Consider the following 7,692-nt stretch of genomic DNA (forward strand, 5'->3'; position numbering starts at 1 on the left):
TCAGTGCCAAGGTCTTGGTGCCCACAGTAGGCACTGGCCTTGTGGGGCCAGGACACTTCCACCTGACTGTGTTAGCTTTAATCTCCCTGCAGTCCCCAGAAGTTACCCTAGGGGGCGGCCTTGCACCGACATGGACAGGCCTATGAGTACTTCCCGTTTGCCAGGCTCTGGTGTAGTTGACAGGTGGGGCAGCTTGGCAAAGCCCTTGTTCCCGTGGTTATTAGAGTCAAGTGAGTCAGGCCACAGCGAGCCTGGTGCCATCCCACCTGCCCATCCCAGCCCAGACCTGCTCTGCTGTCCTGATGCCATCCTGCTGTCTCTACCTTCGTGACGGAAGTACCCTTTATACAGAGACTGGACGGGGTCACCTCATACTTCCCAGAGACTTAGGGGACATTTGTTGCAGGCAGATGGAGAGGGGACTTTCAGAGTCTAAAGCATGCTCAGGAAGCAAGGTGGTTCTGGCCCTGGGGAAAAGTTCTAGATAGAAACCCACAGGGTGCTGGGGCAGGAAACCTGAAAGAGCCCTGTCCCTAGACAGCCCACTGGGCCAGTTCCTGTCACCTGTGGCTACACCCTGGACGTGCCTGCCTCCAAGATGTCAGAACATAATGGAGAGGCTGCTTCTGAGGATTGGAGATGTTTACCACTAAACACGGAGCTCCTGTCACCATGGCAACAGCCCAATCATCGCAGATCCCCACATCTGCCCAGCACCTGGCTTTTCTTAATTTGAGTCTCAGGCATTGACTCACAGAGCCTCCCGACATCCGGGAACTCAGTTTGTAATTATCCGCTCCCACAGGTGGAGAAACTGAGGCTGAGAGAAGCGAGAGACCTGGGTCTCACATCAGGGCTGTGCTCCCGCGGCTTCCAGCAAGAGGCCTTTTTGATGATCTCTGCCACATCCCCCCTGTACTAACACCTTGGGTGAGTGGCGGCTTGTGGCTCACTTTGGGGAAAAGGTCCCAGCTTGCTGTGGTCTTCATGTCTAGAGTGGGCTGTGTGGGACCTGCTGGGTCACATATGGCCCCTGAGGCTAACTGGAGGGGCAGAATACTGGTGTCAACATGTGCATAAATGCATAGGGGGGCAAGAGGCTTGCAGACCCCTGGCTTTGGGGGAGAAGGGGACAGGAAGGGGTAAGGAGGTGGTCACCCCCTCACATCTGGGTCCCAGGATGTGTGATCTCCCGCAAAGCCTATTCTTGTCTGTGGTGTGGGCTGCTTGGGAGATGGCTTTAGCCCCCTGCCCTCATGCACACGCTTGCCTTTGACCTCAGCTGCTGCCTTCCTGAGGGACTCCTCTGCCTGGCGTGACCCTGGAGGGTAGATCTGGCTGTTGCCCCACACAGCACAGGGAAGTGAGCCTGGTAGAAGAGGCACCCCCACTCCCTCACCACAGTCCACCCGCCTAGGCTGTTCCTTCAGGAGATCCTCTTGTTCCCTGGCCATTCAGGGCTGCCTCTAACTGGTCAGAACCAGCAGAGGAGAAACCTGCCCCCAAATCCTCATCCTCGGTATGTCCTCATCTGTGATTCCCCAGGATGAACAGTGAAGAGAACAGGGTGGGGCAGCCCTTGGCAGACGCTGTGTCAGCTGATGACACATTAAAGTCACGGGTGTCACCAGAGGCTTGGGCAGTCCCCGCTGTCCTCTAGAGGGTCTCTAGGCAGGATAGCGAGCAGGATGGTGGATGGTTGGAGGCTTCTAGGATCTCCCATGCTTCTGCCCCTGCCAGGGTTTCCACCCTCTTGGGCTCTTAGGGAGGAGTAATTACTGGCGCACTGAGATGCTTGCTCCAAGGCTGTCAGGAGCCAGCAGCCTCATTTACCCTGCTAACTGCAGGCCGGATAAATGTGAGTGCACTGTCAGATGACCCTGGTAGAGGGCTGCTCCATTAGGCAGAGGGCAAAGAGACACAAACAACCTTGTGATTGCTTCTCCAGACAAGACTCCCTGCCCCTGTCCACCCAGGTGCCGAGGCACCTTTAAAGTCGGAATCCCACCGTGGCACACACATCTTGCTCAGGGAAAGCCTGGTTCCTCTGGTGTCTATGATGTGCTAAGTGGTCTGGCCTCTTCATCTCCCACCCTCGGCAGGGAGAGGTGAGGGTGAACTGAGTAGCAATGCAGGGCCTGAGGAGCAGGCTGCACCAGGCCTCAGCCCTATGGATGCAGTCTTTGGCTCCTACTCAGAGTGAGGCTAGGAGCCCTCTGGATTTCAGAGAGAGGCTGGGATGAGGCTGGGAGCTTCAGGGACACCCAGGACCAATAATCCGGCCAGACTGGGAGCTACTAACTGGTGACAAGCATCTGCCTTCTGCAGACCCAAGAGAAACTCTGACTGAGGGATACAGGACATGAAGGGAGGATGGAGGATAGCTCAGGAATGGGCCCAAAACTGTAGCCCCCATCCACCTGCATGTGCTGACTCGGATGCCACAGTTTACCTGCTGGAAGCTTACCCTGAGTCTGGCACTGAAGTCCTCAGCGTGTGGGTGGCCTCACTGGAAGGGGTAATGGAGGGCGGTCCAAGTTCTGGGTATGATAGAAGCGCCTTTTCCCTTCTGCATTCTGCCATCAGATGAGGCAGCACCAAAGCTCTCACCAGGATGAGAGTGCCCGTGACCTGGGACTCCCTCATCTTTAGAACCGAGATCCCAATAAATCTCTGTTCATTATCAATCACCTGACTTGGATATTGCATTGTAAGCATTGGTGAGCCAGGCAGGGCTGAAGGCAGTCTGATTACGGGAAGGGGAGTTTCACCTAGGTCTGCTTCTTCATCTACCTCAGGCAGGGTTTTCCTGGGTTGTTCGCTGTCAAAGACTGCTGCCAAATCCAGGGGCCACAGGCTGGAGGCTTAAAACAGACAGACATGCTCTCTTCCTCAGTCTGAAGGCCAGAAGCCTGAGGCTGAGCTGTTGTCCATAGGGCTGTGATTCTTCCAAAGTATCCAGCAGGAGGGTCCTTCCTGCTTCCTCTGGCCTCCTGTTTTGCAGGAAACAGGAACATTTCCCTGGCCTTGTAGGCCCGCCGCTCCCTTCTCTGCTTGGTGGTCACACAGCCTCTCTCCTCTGTGTGTTTTTACATCCTCATCCCCTCTTCCTGTCGGTACCTGTGCTCACCCACTCTGGCACGGCCTCATGAGTGTCTGCTCACATCTCTCCTTTCTTGTCCCCACCACACTGGGCTTTCATTTTTCTGGAACATTCCATGTTTACCACTCATGGTCTCTCCAAAGTACCGGACAAGTGATTCTTCATAGTGATGCAGGTGGGGGAGACATCCCATGGGTGACCGGAGCTCCAGCTGCTCACCTGCCTGGCTTATGTGAGCTCCATGTCTTGCTTCATTCTTGTGAGGCAGGTTAAGAAGGAAGGAGGTGGTGTGCGGGATGGTGATGGCCCCTCATGGCACTATGGCTGTGACTAGTTTGCCTCATCTGAGAGGATGGCCTTGGTATCCCCGGAGTCTGAGGTCACTGCCTCCCGGACAACAGGACTTTGCAGAAAGTGGAGGGTGTGTCAACTGAGTACAAGACTCTTGTTCGGTATTGCAGAGATCAAGGGCCGAGCCCTGCAGGAGTCCCGGGTGGCCGCACTAGGTGCCTGCACCTTACTGACAGGGAGTGGGAGGAGAGAGGGGCCCGGGGACAGCTCAGAAGGCAGTTCTGAGGGTTTCACGCATCCTGTCAAGCCTTTGTGCTGGACACAGATTGTCTTTCTTCTTTTCAGGCCTATTTCAGGCTTGGCAGACCCATGAATATTTGATTAAGGAAATAATTTTCTTGGGTGCTTGAGATTTGAGGGGGCCCAGGAGGCAGATATCCCCTAGGGGACAGGAAGAGGCTTTTCAGTGCTGAGAAGGGCCGGATTGGAGCAGGGCCAGCTGCAAAATGTTGCTGGCTCTTCTGGCTGGTGAGGGCAATGGGTAGAGGCTTCTCTAGGCTAGATGCAGGTGTGCTGGCTGAATTGGGGGGTGTGGTGCTCCCAGCATCAGGTACAGGCAAGGACTGGATTCTAGAGGGTCCAGCCTGCGGTTGGTGGGGTGGGCTAGATGCCCTCCCAGAAGGTCATTATAAAGAGACGACCCCCATAGAAGTCTTCTGTGTAGATAAGTTCTGCTCCAAGAATATACTTGATCTAGAAGTCACCTCAGATAGCATCCAAGGCCCTCCTGCTGATGTCAGCGCTCCCACATCTGTGGGAAGATGGGGCTGATCAACCCTTGTGCCTGCACGTGGGTGTAGCTTGGAGCAGGGGTGCGGTGTGTATCCACAGAGCCTGGGTGCTTGGCTGTCTCTGAGAGGATTCTGGGTGCTCTTAGCTACGTCTCCCTCTCTTTCTGGCTGAGAGACAGGAATGGCTTTCATCCCCTCTTAGTGACCCCACTCTGGTCAGCAGGGTGTGCTGCCTGTCTTCCAATCAGCAGCTTGATTGAAGGAACCGATGCGAGTCCCCGTTGGTGTGTTTTCATCTCCCCACTAGGGCTGCCAGCTCTGACTTTAGCCAGGTGGTGACCCTTCCCAATCCACCCTGAATCTCGCATCACCAAAGGGACATCATAGAGGTTACAATATTAGAACCCTACAAGTAGTTAATTGTCCTGGATCATCTAGGTGGCCTGATGTGGTCACAGGGTCTTATGAGAGGTGATGCTGAGGCAGGAGAATATGTGGAAAATATGGTCTGGAAGGCCTTGTGCAAAGCCTTAAAAGATCATCACTGGGGGAAACAACAGACGAGGCCACCTATGTCTGGCTACTGTCATGGGCAACACCCCAGAGTGTCTGCCGGTGACTTGTGACTCACCCCTGCATGGAGACTGAGGATGCCAGAGAGACATAGGCTGTTCATGAGAGAGACCATGAAAAGTAAGGCCTGCTCTATATAAATGAGGCCCAAATCCTCCCCTGTGTGTCCCTTTGCGTCCCTCTGCTGCTTGACCCCTTGGAAATGGATCATTTGAAAATCAGTGGCAACTGTTTCTGCTGCAACTGTGTGTCCCTGCTCAGTTCCTGGGGGGAAATAAACCTGGAACCCCTTACCGTCAGGACAGGGACAATGGCAAGATCTCCTCAGCCCCCTAACTCCTCCTTGCTGAGTGCTGTGCAGTCTGGGGCGTAGTTCACTGGGATGCAGGCCTGGTGAATGACAGGGAAGATGAGGAGGGAACCCCATGTGTCAGGCCTGTCCCCACCCTCTTCAGAGACCGCAGGAGCTGATCAGCAGCTGTCACAGTAGCCCCCAAGAGAGGGCCTGTGGAGCTTCTCTGGGTCCTTTCTGTCCTTTTTGTTCCCCATAGTCACTGCTGTCTGCTAGGCTCCCTGTTTCAGCAATTTGAACTTTGAACAGAAGTTACTCCGGAAGGAAGCCACGCCTTCCAAGACTGATTGACAGGTGAGAACTATGATTGTGGAGCAGTTGGAATGCTGCGGATCCGGAGCCTAATGGTAGATTATCTTGGGCTGTCCTTAACTCCCTTAAATGACCATTTATTGTTCAGCTCTGTATGTGGCCTATCAACTTTGGGACATCCTTTGGGATGTGTGAAGAGACTCCTAGCATCCACCACCCCAAATGCTAAGAATGTCCTCTGACAGCATCTGGTGCTCACAGCAGAGATGTCCCCACTCAGCTGTAGCCCACCTACCTGATGTTTCCACCGATGCACCTGAAAGTGTTGATTTACCAGGGTTTTCTTTGTTCTGCTAAGGAAAGCTCCATGCTGCTGCTGCAATACTAATCTGAATGTGTTCCCGGGTCGTAGAAACTCATCCCTGACTCCAGACAGAGCTCTCTCTTACTCCCTTCGAGGCAGCGGCGCTTTGGCATTCACATGTACCACACATACGGCTACCTGCTGCCAGGTGAGTCTGTGACGTGGGCGGGCAGAGAAGGAGGCCTTCCTTGACACCTGTTCTCTACCTGCCTGGATATTTTTAGCTTCGAAGTTGTCCTCACTCGTGGCTTTGTGGGTTTGTAGTAGCAGTTTGGAAATCTGTTGCTCTGTAGGAGGGGACATTTCAGCTCAGCTCTCCTGGTTCTTAGGAAGACTTCTACAGGTTAGAGCATCTAGCGGCTTTGTGGGGGACTTCCCTCCTGTTAGTACCAGGGGGTGACGGCCAGTAGGAACAGCAGGATGCAGTGGGGATGGTTCGACTCACTCAATCCATAGGGGCAAGGACTGCTGGTGTACAGGATGTAGATAATTTGGGCTTGGACAACCATGTTGGGGTCAGCTCCTGTGGTCTTCCTGTCAGGCTTGGGGTTGTGAAAATCTAAATTCTCCTGAGCTTGGATGTGGCAGCTTGGGGAGGAGGCCCAAGTGTAGGGACCACATCTTGCTACCTGTTCTGAGACCCCCAAGCCGCTGCAGGAACAGAATGGGAAGTCTGGGGTGGGGGAAGATCCTTGGGGCAAAAGGGGAGGTTCCAAGAGTGGAGGGGAGGTTCCAGAGGCAGAAGGAGAGGTCCCAGGGGCAGAAGGGGAGGTCTCAGGCACAGGGAGAAAATTCTTAGCAGACCTTTGCTGGGCAGACTCCAAGGGAGCTGGATCTTTTCTTGCCAGCAATTTCCCCTTTCATTCTAAGTTTTTGAAGGATTCTGTTCCCATGAAATTCATTCAACTTTTCAGAGTTATGAGGTTTGGTGGCTGCTATTTGTGTGGGTGTTGGGCAGCAGGCTGTCTGTTCCTGGCCTTCGGGCTGCAGGCACTCTGCCAGCTCGTCCTTTCCTTCATACTTGCTGGGCTCATCTGGGGCTCAGCCCTGGGCTGTTCTCATTTCTAACCCCATAGCTCTGCTCCGTTCTCAAATTCTCTCCAACTGCTTTGTCTTTTCCCTGGCTGTCCCTGTAATGGTCTCAGTCTCATCCACTTGCCACGTAGCCATCAAGAGCTGATGGTTTGCCATCAAAGATACTCTTGAGAAAGAGCAGGGACAGGGTGTGGACCTGCGTCCTGGTTGGAAATGGAGACAGAGAGGTAAGCGGACACAGGGATATGACAGGCAGTCCTTGAGATGTTGTTAGCAGGGCCTCAAGTTGGGTGAGCACCCCTCTTCTTTTCCTTTATCAGAGGCCAGACATCAGTCCTTGGCCCCATAGTCTCCATAACTGTAGGTTTGTGTGATCACTAATGCCCCAGGGAAAAGCCCAGAGGGAGAGGCTACTGGTTAAGGGTGACTTCTGCTGTCAGCTGATACCTAGAAGGACCTAGTCAAGCTTGCTCCTTCTCTCTATGGTGAGAAGGGAAACCTAACCTTTATGTTCTCAGCCTCCCTTGCAGCTAGACATGGCCATGTAACCCAGTCACTGAGAAGTAAGTAGACTTTCTCTGGGGGAGAGCGCACCCATCTTCTAATGAAAAGACAAAGGCTTCCAGGGAGACACCTCATGACTTGCAGCTTTTGGCTTTTCTCTTCATTCTTTTCGGAAGATGGCTGTGAAATCGGACATACATCTGTTGTGTTTACCCTGAGGAGAGAAAGAGAGACAGACATTGAAGATGGTAGAGTAAGAAGCTAGAAGGAACTGGCTCTGGTGAGTGTCTTGTTAGGGTTTCTATTGTGATAAAACACTATGACCAAAAAGGCAGGAGAAAAGGATGTCTGTCTATCTATCTATCTATCTATCTATCTATCTATCTATCTATCTATCTATCTATCTATCTATCTATCTATCATATCT

The 7,692-nt window shown here is 53.3% G+C and overlaps 1 long non-coding RNA gene across 1 annotated transcript in view; it reads left to right on the forward strand.

Annotated features, from left to right (window-relative positions):
• The first annotated feature begins 830 nt into the window (after positions 1 to 830).
• The window catches only part of LOC113456733, a 16,941-nt gene continuing 10,079 nt past the window's right edge, over positions 831 to 7,692 (forward strand). The window contains exons 1-3 of the long non-coding RNA XR_003377478.1: positions 831 to 930; positions 5,341 to 5,404; positions 5,721 to 5,874. This is a non-coding gene — a long non-coding RNA (uncharacterized LOC113456733). The remainder of the gene's footprint in view (positions 931 to 5,340; positions 5,405 to 5,720; positions 5,875 to 7,692) is intronic.

This window comes from Microtus ochrogaster, chromosome 15 (assembly GCF_000317375.1).
Source record: "Microtus ochrogaster isolate Prairie Vole_2 chromosome 15, MicOch1.0, whole genome shotgun sequence".
NCBI classification, from domain to species: Eukaryota; Metazoa; Chordata; class Mammalia; order Rodentia; family Cricetidae; genus Microtus; species Microtus ochrogaster.